Source organism: Suncus etruscus, chromosome 16 (genome assembly GCF_024139225.1).
Source record: "Suncus etruscus isolate mSunEtr1 chromosome 16, mSunEtr1.pri.cur, whole genome shotgun sequence".
Lineage (NCBI taxonomy): Eukaryota > Metazoa > Chordata > Mammalia > Eulipotyphla > Soricidae > Suncus > Suncus etruscus.
In genome coordinates, this window is record NC_064863.1 from 77,916,898 (window position 1) to 77,928,280 (window position 11,383).

The window sequence follows — 11,383 nt, forward strand, 5'->3', positions numbered from 1 at the left end:
GAAAATTTCAGAAAGTTGTTCCTTCTTTTGATCCAAAACATGCTGCTCTTCTTTCCCATCACAGAAGAAATTCCTTTTTTTTTTTTTTTTTGGTTTTTGGGCCACACCCGGCAGTGCTCAGAGGTTTCTCCTGGCTATCTGCTCAGAAATAGCTCCTGGCAGGCACGGGGGACCCTATGGGACACCGGAATTCGAACCAACCACCTTTGGTCCTGGATCGGCTGCTTGCAAGGCAAACGCCGCTGTGCTATCTCTCCGGGCCAGAAATTCCTTTTAATTATAGAGTTGTGATGTCTTCTTTCAGGTTATATCATAGTTCTCATAGGACAGTTCAGTCGCTCCTATTTATTCATTACTATTTGTTAATTTTTATATTTCATTGTGATAACATTACACATAAAATTCTAACTACCACTTTAACCATTGAAAATGTGTAGTAGTATTTAGTTTAACTACTTCCCCATGCTATACTAGATCTTTTTCATGTTTCAAACTAAACTTCATTCCTAATTAAAACACTTCCTAGCTGAGTCTCCAACAAACTCCTCTACCTCACTTTAGCCAGTTCTGGTGACCACCATGTTCCTTTTGAATTCATGAATTTGTAAAAATACAAGATCAAACTTTTGGTGACTGGAATATTTCATTTGATATAACATGTTCAAAGCTCATCATACTGTAGAGCATGTGTCATTTTTTCCTTCATATTTTTAGGCTGAACAAATTTCCATTTTATGTCATTAAAAATTCATTTATCTGTGGATGGATAGGGTTACTTCCACTTTTCACCAATTATGAATCATGTTGCTCTGGACACAGATCTTTGAATATTTGCTTTACTTTCTTATAGATCATATAAATCTTATAGATATATAGATATGAATATTTATAAATACACATTTATAAATATAACATATGAATACTTATATACTTAAAAGTTTTGCTTTACTTTTTATAGATCACATAAAATGGATGATTTTGCAAAATGATATTTTTTAATATTTTGTTTATCTAAGAAGGTTTATTTATGTGTTTTTAAATGTTTTATTTTAGATCTCAGACAAAATATGAATATTTAATTCTGGGTAAATGTAAATGAATTCTCCCTGATCAAATCTGATTTTATTTTTTAAAGATATAGGACACACATACTGGGAAAAGGGGTGGAGGGAGGACAACCCTGGTGGTGGGAATGACCCTGATTTATTGTCACTATGTACCTTAAATATCACTGTGAAAGATTTGTTATTCATTTTTGGTTACAATAAAAATCATTTTAAAATAATTAAAAAAGAAAAAATATATTTGTAAGATTATATAAATTATATATAAATACATATAAATTATATATTTACAAGATTATAATAGTATCAATTTTTGTGCACAAATACACATGCATGTCTGTGTGTATGTGTGTGTGTGTGTGTGTGTGTGTGTTTGGGCAACACCCAGTGTGGTCAGAGTTATTCCTGCCTCTGCACTCAGGTATTACTCCTTATGGACTCTGGGGATCCTTCCTATGGGATACCAGAGATCAAGCCTACGTTGGTTAGTTGGCTTTCACTCCAGCCCTTGGTCAGTGTCACTTTTTTTTTTCCTTCAAAATTCTTAATTTATTCATTTCTTACATTTGAAGTATTCCTCGATGACATCTTTGGTCTTTGACTCTTTGCCATAGTCCTTAACCACAACACAACTGCAGCCAACCACTTTACAGTTTTCCCTCTCTGTCAATTTTACAGAGGTCAACCCATTCTCCTATTTTTTGTCGTCATCAACCTTAATAAGGTTAATCTGGTTGGTGTTCCACCCGAAGTGCCTCCACCACTTGACATACATAGGTTCTTCACAGTTGGATGCAAATACACAAAGATGGGCTTGGTGCTTGTCCAAGACTTTGGCAGCTTCGCGGATTCCACATGCGAGGCCATCGTGAATGAGGGCTGTCTTCTTGTAAAGAAGTATTCACATCCATGACATTCCAGCAGCAATGTCTTTCTTGGCCATGGCGATGGATTATGGGTAGAGCCAAATTTTGAGCCCTCCGCCTCTGCGCAAATCTGTGGCAGAAGGGAAAGAGCAGTGTCACTTTTTAAACTCATCAATCATTTGATTTTATGGTACATCCAGCAGTGTTCAGGCTTACTCCTGGTAGGGCACTCAGGCATCACGTTTGGTGGGACTCAGGGGACTCCCTGGGTTTCTGGGAATCAAACAAAGGTCAGCTTGTGTACCTGGCAAGTGTCTTACCCACTGTTCTATCTCTTCAGCCCCTGTCAGTGTACATTTTTGAAAATTCTATTATCTACTGAAAATTATTGGCACATATCTTTTGGAAGAACACATCCTTTATATTTTTCCTTTTCCCATTATGCATAAAGAATATTCTAGTAAAGTTGGGGTAAGCAAATAGCCCATATAGGGAACGAAAATAACCCTATGTTGCCCTAAAAAAATCTGAAGATGAATACAAATTTGGCCTCAATGTTATTTGAGAACTCCTCTTTCGCCTGTCAAATGTGATGAACATGAGCAGCTGAAACTAGATGATGCCAGTTGTTCTCGTGCTTGTTCTCCCCGCCTTATAACAGCCTGTTATACAGGCAGCTTTGCCTTGAACAATCAATTCTTTCTCTGAACGTTTCTATAAAGAGCTTCCAGCTAATGAATACCTCCATATCAATTGATATTCTTAGGAACTTTCCTTTCCTGCCCGATATAACAATTTACAGAACCACATAGTTTTGATAATCATTATGCTGTAAAAAAAGTTTCATATGGTTCATATGCATTGAAGACATTAATTTTAGTCACTCAAGCATAAATTTGAGTTTCTTTATAAATTTGAGTTTTACATATCTCTTCAATATTTTTCATTTAAGTTTGCTGTTTCCCCCTTCAGAAAGAGCCAAGTTGTCAGATTGTCACAGGATTGTCATCAAACTTAGTCCAGTTAGTGATCATTAAACCAACATTCACTGCCTATTATACTATGCAGTGGGTAGATGCTGGGTATAAAGGTTAAATATCAATACTTCTTCACCTCTCAAGGATCTTACAAAAAATATTAGCTATTTTTAAATGTTTCTCTCTCAGTAGTCAAGTATATCACTCAAGCCAGATATGGAGGATTTTCCCCGATGTTTGCCTTTCCCGACACTTAATTTTCTTCTTTTCTATCGCTACTATTTTTAACCTCATTTTTTGTTTGTTTTGTTTTTGGACACACCTGGCAGTTCTCAGGGGTTTCTCCTGACTCTTCGCTCAAAAATCACTCCAGGAAGGATCCAGGAAGGATCCATGGGATCATATAAATGCTGGGGATCAAACTCAGGTCAGCAGCATGCTAGGCAAGTGCCCTACCTGTTGTGCTATTGCTTTGGCCCCCTATATTTTCGTTTTGATTCTATCTGTATCTCTTGATGTAGATATCTACTCCTGGATCTCTCTTGATGTGTACCCAAGAATCGCCATTTCTAGCATGCAACACTAGAGTCACAAAACATCATTAACTGGCTCATCTATCATGTATTTATATCCTATATCCCACTTCTCCAATATTGCCACTTTTACAGGAACAACTAGTGGTAGATTTATTTAAAACTTCTCTGTGGCTTGTTATTGAATACAAAATAAAATCACACCTCCTCCAACCCCTTCATGAGGGTTTGCATGCTAGATCCATGCTTTTTCTTCCATACTTTCCCTCTCCCCACTCTGCCCCATCCATCCTGATGATCAGGCAATACTTTCAATTCCTTGCAATGACACATTCCTCACAGTCTCAAGAATCTATGCTAGTCCTTTGGCAAGGGAAGAACTTCCCTGGTCTGGCACTTCCCTTTCACTTTCTTAATATTTAAGCTCGGGGGAAAAAAAAACTTCTGATAATGCTGTAGAGATCTATTATTGTAGATCTATATGTTCCTGTGCATGTAGATGGCATGTTTTACCCAATCAAAACCTCTGCTACTTTTGGAGTACTTTTTTTCCCTTGAAAATGCCTTTGTCACAAATAGTATAATTTTTTTTTTTGTTAGAAGTTAGTTGCCTTTTACTGTAAATTTAATCTGCTTTAAGTTTTCGGTAGCTCAGCAATCTTTATTTTCTTATTTCACTGTGCTTTGAGCAATCTGTTCTACATTTTACACATTATCATTCACTTTCCCACCTAAATTTTATTATTTCTTAAAATATGACACATAGAAGATATTTATTCCACCCCCATAGCATCTCTTCTTTTGTCCAAAGGGGAGAAGCTGCTAAGGATTGGTAAAGTAAAAGGACAGCTATTAAGTCCTGCTTTTTGAGAGCAGAGATGCAGTGGAGGGATAAATAAGAATGTACTGGGAATTGCAATAGTCAGATTGAAGACTTGGATTTACGTGATGGGACTAAGTAGAAGGAGTAAACCCTGTTTTGTCTCAAGGTTCCTCAAGCAAAAGAAGTTTATTGAAATATACTTGCTCACCAAAAGTTCTAGGCTTTGTCCTGAAAATTTGAAAATGAGGTCCGGCATTAAAGCCTTCTCCTGTAACAAGTGTATGTTTTTATCTTGTTCCAATTAGGTCATCCAAAATTAAGCTTATCTTATACAAGTGATCAAGACTGGTGCTTCTGGAAGGAGTCCTTTAGGAGAAAAAGATATTATTCTCACATTGCATTATAATACTTAGGCCATGTAGAGATGACATTACTTTATGAAAAACTTCCTCTTAGAAGAAAATGGTCAAATATTAAGGCTCATGGTATTTTTTTAATGTGGATGAGATAAGACTCTAAGAAGTTGTAACTGGCTTATAATGAAGAAATTGATGTGTCTGGATCCCTCCTTAGATACAAAGGAAAAAATCAGGAATGTTCGTTTTGTGTTTTCTCTAGTCTCACACAGTCCTGGAGACTAGTCAGGAACACAGATCACAGAGCCAGAAGTAGACCCTGGGAGGCCAAACCCTCAGCCACACTGAGCTATTCAGGGGTCGTTCTGGTTCTGAACTCATGCATTGCTCTTGGCAGTGGTTAGGGTACCATATTTAATATCCAGATACCTAGGTATTAAGTCCAGTTCAGCTGTGTGTAGGCTGCATTACCCCTTAGGCCTTAGGAATACTCTTAATATTGTACCCACAGTTATCAAATGCTACTCCTGTAGACAATTTATATTTATTTTTGCATGGCTAGTTTATTTTTATTTTAAAGAAATATTTTTTACTTTCTTTAAAGAAAACATATCATAGTTGACATGGTTGACCATAATACACATTGCCAGATAAGTGAGAGCAGTTATTTAAAAAAGAATAAAAAGAAAAAAGAAAAAAAGAAAATTAGGAAAAGAATGAACAAAGAGTATAGTAGCAAGCACATTTATGAAAAATAATGTATCTCCAATGAAGTCATTAATATAATGACAGAGGTTTAGTAAGTTATTGTTAGCTGTCAATTCTGTTAAATGGTGTGTTCCTATAGGGACGACAGCATCAAATAAATGAAGTTGTCCAGAAATTCAAAGCATTATTACTAATACTGTGGCTTTTAGGGGCATGTTCTTAGCTGCCAGGCCTCCCGAAAGAAGGAGGCTGTAGGGGGCAGGTGCCTACACTTACTCCAAAAAGCCCTAGTGATAGAGGGCTTGTAGATAGGAATCTAAAAATGGGCATACTGAAGTTTGGTCTGATTGGTGCCCTGAAAGAGAATTGCAGAGGGGATGTGAAGCAGGGCCATAGGCAAAACAGTGATTCTGGGTTATGGATACAGTAGGCCAGGCTTTGGCAGGGTGGGGGGCTTGGCCTGTCCTCTTTTCCTAAAATTTCCAGCTTTGTGCTGTACCCATAATCTTTCATTGTGTGGTTTACATCTCTTTTGAGAAAAGAGTTAGTCTATTGAACTGACCTGATGCAAACATGGTGATTGTATTTGTGGGTGTGGTTACAGCTGCCAGGCTTTTCAGAAGTTAAGTGCCTGTACTTGCACCAAAAAGCCCTGGTGATATCAATTCCAAAACCAACATGGCTAAATTTGGTCCAATTGGTGTCTCTGCAGAAGGGTAGAGGGTTGGTGAGACAGGGTCATAAGCAAAATGAGAGAGTCTCTGGAGCTGGCTCAGTGTGAACATGGCAACTGTGTTTGTAACATGTTATTAAATAAAATTTTAAATAAATCACTGTGAAATAGTTGCTCATGATTGAATATCAGTAATAAAACGACCCACTTTTTTTTTTTTACCAATATACATTTTCAGCTTCCAATGTCCCCAGTTTCTCTCCCCACCCTCACCCCATCTCTATGGTAGACAATTTCTTCTCTCTTTTCCTTTTTGACACTGAGGTTTGCAATACTTTTACTGAAAGTGTATCAATCACATCATTTTATCTCCTTTCAGTACCCAGTTCTTGTCCAGAGTGCTTTTTTCCTACTATCATTGTCATATGGTCTCTTTTCTGCATGGTTAATTTATTAATAACATTTTAATCAAGTGTTTGACCCTTAAGAAAACTAAATTTTATGTTTAAATTTAACTACTTACATTTCATCAAGTAATCCTTTCCTGAGTTACTCACTTTGGTTTCAAAATGGACAGGTATACTTTAAATCCTAGCTTTTAAAATAACCATTCATAATTCCATGTAGGGTAGTATAACTAGATGTGGAGGTCATGAAAAGTTGACAATGGGTAAAACCTTTGGAAGCACAAAATGACCAAAGTCAGTTGCATAATAACCAAAGGTGTTCCTGGAATAACGTACTCATGTAATGGTTCTCATGTGAAAAGGGGCTTTAAGTAGAAAAAATTTAATACTTTGGATAATATTTGGACTATGTATATTTTATTTTGGTTAAAGCTCCCCTACCCCCCATTTACTGGGACTAGAGAGTGAGATCAAGGGTTTGAACATATTGTTTGTGTGCAGGAGGCCTTGCATCTATCTAGACCCACACAGTCCTGGAGACTAGTCAGGAACACAGATCACGGAGCCGGAAGTAGCCCCTAGGAGGCCAAGCCATCAGCATTATTATTGTTTTATTGCTTACAATGAAACTGTACCACACCAATCACCAGAGTGTCAACATCCTCAGACAATACATAATTGATTCTTAAAAGGAATATTTTAAAAATCTATGAATGATACTTACCTGACAGGGGAGATACCATGATCACGAAGGTGGTTTCCCCAGGGCAAGGCTCACCCATTGCACTCCGGTGTGCTGACCCCTGTGATTTCCCCAAATGTGGGAAACTCGACTGCATAATTTGTGGTAGTGGGGGACTGCGTTCGTGCTCTCCCCTTAAAAGAAATAAAAAGCTATGAATGATGCTTCGGTCAGGCAATGATGGCCAAATATGAAGAATCTGCATTTTATTCTCCTTCTAATCATACCAAATATACACCAAAGTTTGGTTTAATTTACACAGAAACTGATTGAACCAGAAATAAAAGCTCCCAAAGCAAGGGAGAGAGAGAGACAACATCCAAGCAGACAGTTGATAGAGATACCCTTATCAAAAACTGTACAGTGAGGCAAGAAGCTGTTATTTGAAAAAATATTTTAAGTGTAGAACTTTATCTGAGGTTGGAGTGAAGTGGGTAATGCCAGACACTTGGCAACCCAACTCTACAGTCCCAGACTTATCCAATTCCATACTCCGTGAAAACAGGAGGCAAGAAATGATAAACCTGGGCTGATTTGCCAGCAGGCACTATGTAGCTGATCTCTGGCAACCTTGCTGATGGCAGCTTAGAGGATGCCTATTGGAACCCAGTCCCCTTAGAGCAAATTCCCGAGGAGAGCTCACCCATTGCTACAAAAATCTCAGATAATTGGGCATGGAGTGACAACTAACAAGAGGACTTACTCCTGGTGGACAAATAGACTTGGATCTTAACGTAGTTCTTATTTGAATTTAGTAACCAAGCCATACTTTCATACCTGGAAGAACACTGAAGTCCCATAAAAACAGAGCTGGCTACAAAGGGTTCCTAGAGCCTGCTGTGATATTCTTTTGATCTATAAGTAGCATACTCTGCTCCTTCCCAAACCCTGAATGTGTTTTTCCAGTGTCCATGGTCTCCCTTCAGACACACCTCACATTAATTCCATAGGTTTGCCAGGCAGTGCCAAGCATTCATGGTTGCATTCTTTTCATTGCCTAGGCTTATTCAATTCCAGTGGTACCAGAAGCTTTCAATCATAATTACAGTTATAACTCAGTTCTGCTTCACGTTGGTGTCATAGTGATGACAGACAAACTCCTAGTTCAGGCCCATTGAAACACAAACTTTTGGTTCAAGTCCGTGCCCTTGAGATAGATATTATAAGAAGACAGAGGAATTAATCAAAATGATGGTTCAAGACAAAAACCTGGGAAGAATTCCTAATACAACAGAGCCATGCAAGCTACTGAAGACTTCAAAGCAACAGGGCTAATAATGAGAAGCAAAATGAAAACACCAATGGAAGACAATGTCAACAAGGATTGAGAAAGTGTAAACAAATGTTTAGACTGTAAAGCTAAAGAACATAGTAGCTGAACTAAAAAATAAACTAAAACAAACCACAATAGAGTGATTCAATAGGAAAACAGTAGAAGCCAAAACTGTAACAGTGAGATTGAAAGAAAATACTGGAAATGACCCAAAAAAAGCAAAAAACTAAAAGAAGCAAAACATTAGAATTATATAGAATAATATAAAGAGGGACAATATACACATAACAGAGGAGGGCAAGAGGGAGAGAAAGGGTAGAATTATTATTCAAAGAAATAACCTAATAATTTCCTCACACTAAGAAAGCAGTTAGACAACTAGATCCAGAAAGCTCAAAAAGTTCCAAACAAAATAAACCCAGGCATACATTCTCTGAAATTATATATGAAAGACAGACATGATAATGACATAATATTCTACCTACAGGTTTGATCTGAGAGCTTTTCTTTTCCATAGTTCAGAAGTGAACATTTGTCTTCAGGACATTAAGTGAAAACCAGAAATCATGAATCATTAAGCAGTATTCCTATGGCACTGAATTTTTTTTTCATTCCAAGTAGGCCCATGCATTTTAAGAAGTGGTCAGTGTGACCACTTAGTCCAGGGGACTGAGATCCCCCCACGCCAGACTGGTCTTCAGGGCCACGCCTGGTAAATTGGGCCCTGGGGAAAGGGTGGGGGAGAGAAATTTCTCCCCTATGCATACACAAACTACAGAGGCAGGGGCTGCACCCAGAAGACTCCACATGCCAGTTCTTCTGTTTCTCTTCAGCTAGTATGTTGGGGGCTCTGGGCAGGACAGCTAGCCATAGGCCCCCTGGGCTGACCACTTAGTCTAGGGGACTGAGATCCCCCAGATGCCAGACTTGTCTTCAGGCCACGCCTGGTAAGTTGGGCCCTGGGGAGAGGGTGGGGGAGAGAAATTCCTCCCCTAAGCATACTGGACCCCATTCAGGAGTTCTTTTCTTACTAGTATTCATTTTTAAAACTGCACGGGCGCAAATGTGCTCGCGTGACATATATACTTTTTAACAGCACCCAAAAATATTCTTAATTCTCGACTGTTTCTAGGAAAAAAAATGGAATTCCCTAGATTTGGAGGATAATATTCAAATAGGTCTCTAAAATCAGTGTATATGTAGACGTGACTTCCTATACAGTGGTCCTCTCTGACTGCCAAGCCTAATCCATAAACAATTCATCTATACAATGTATATAGCCCCTCTGATATATTTAACCTCCCCCACACCAGAGCCCCTTCTACTCCCTCATCTCCTAATAGGGATTCATTATCTTCCCCTTAATTAACCCTCTTTACCCTCAGTTCTTAAATTTGTTAGACACCAAGACCGACCTGCCCCCACAGACTTTGCCCTTTTGCACACACCTACAAAGCTCATTATTACTTCTTAACTCTCTCACCCCCAACCATCAGTACCCCACATTTACCCTTTTTAACTTCAGTACTACACAGTCCTAATCACAGAACAAAGTCGTGCATTGGATTTAACAACCCCCAACTATTTCAAAAGACATAAAATGGACATATATGTCTTTTGAATATTTTATGTGTATTTTCTTTAACAGCTAAAACTCTTTCTAAATATTCTTTAACCATGAAGATTCTACCCACTTTTTATCTTGTCTTCTCTTTGTGAGCTGTTCAATAAGGAATTTTGGTAGAAGAGTCCCTCAGTTTAATGCTTATGATTGAACCATGTCATGAGGATTGTTGGACTTGATCTTATGGCCCCCATATGCGCTGATAATGCCACGTGGCATTGTTCCTTGTTTGCATAGGCACATTAAAATGGGAAAATACTATACATACAAATAAGTTCTTATCTAATAGAGATTGGAACACACAAATCTCATAGTGCAATAGGGCCTTACACTCTGAACATTGATATAATGACCTGGCACAGGCCTCAGAAGAATGGGCATCCTCCATTCACCCCTGAACAAGGGAAGCTATCTACGAAATATCCATGGTTTTTTTTTTTTTTATAACAACACCTGGAAGCAATTCTCTACCAGGGAAGACCCTACCATTGCTCTGACATTGACCTGCTCAAAAGAGACTTACCTTAACACTAAGACTTGACAACAACAATGACCTGCTTACAGGACACGGTTCTCTGCATTGCCCTTTAATTGTGAGGTGAAATGAGAGGATGCTCTGCACAATCCTGACTGCAATGTAGGATATGCAGATTCCAGGATATTTAATACAGAAACATGATACTAACAACAGAGAGTGTGTGAAAAATAAAAGTGTATTGGCACTACAGACAATGACCTGGATTGGACAAACTAGTTTGCCTGGAGCCTAGATTTGGTCTTATGCCAGGAAACTTCAGTGGTAGGGTCTCCTTGTATTTAGGCCAAGGCTTTTCCTTTCCATGTCCCTCATATTTTGGTGGGCCTATGCAAACAATAATTGCCACTCTAACACCGTTTTTACTGTGCTCCTTTGACTCTAATCCTTAAGAAAAACAACCTACTTAAACTTTTGAGGTTATCTTAAACTAATATGCATGTGCATGGAAATGTAAAAAGTACTTTGCCTTCAATGTTTAAGGAGTTACACAAGTTTTATGGCTTTAGATTGCTTTGTGAGCTGCTAAGAAATATTATGTACTACAATCTGGGGACTTGAGGGACAAAGAAATTAATTGTACATGGGTTCTGTTTTATTTTTCTTAATGTTCTTTGGCTGAAAGTTCAAAGTTAAGATATCAGCAATGGGACTACTGAGAATTCTGTTTATGGGTGATTGTCCTTCCACTGTAACTTTACCTTGTCCTCTTTCTTTGCATCTTTGTTCTCATAATTAAAAATTAAAAAATTAATTAAAAAAAAGAAGTGGTCAGTGAGGAAGGGGCAGCAGCCCTGTAAAT

The 11,383-nt window shown here is 38.1% G+C and overlaps 1 non-coding gene and 1 pseudogene across 1 annotated transcript; one reads left to right on the forward strand and one right to left on the reverse strand.

The window, feature by feature from the left end:
* Window positions 1-1,617: 1,617 nt before the first annotated feature.
* Window positions 1,618-2,007, reverse strand: LOC126032066 (40S ribosomal protein S12-like; annotated as a pseudogene).
* Window positions 2,008-7,123: 5,116 nt separating this feature from the next.
* On the forward strand, window positions 7,124-7,286 carry LOC126033065 (U1 spliceosomal RNA). Its single transcript, XR_007504221.1, has one exon. It is a non-coding gene; the product is annotated as a U1 spliceosomal RNA (small nuclear RNA).
* The last annotated feature ends 4,097 nt before the right edge of the window (window positions 7,287-11,383 follow it).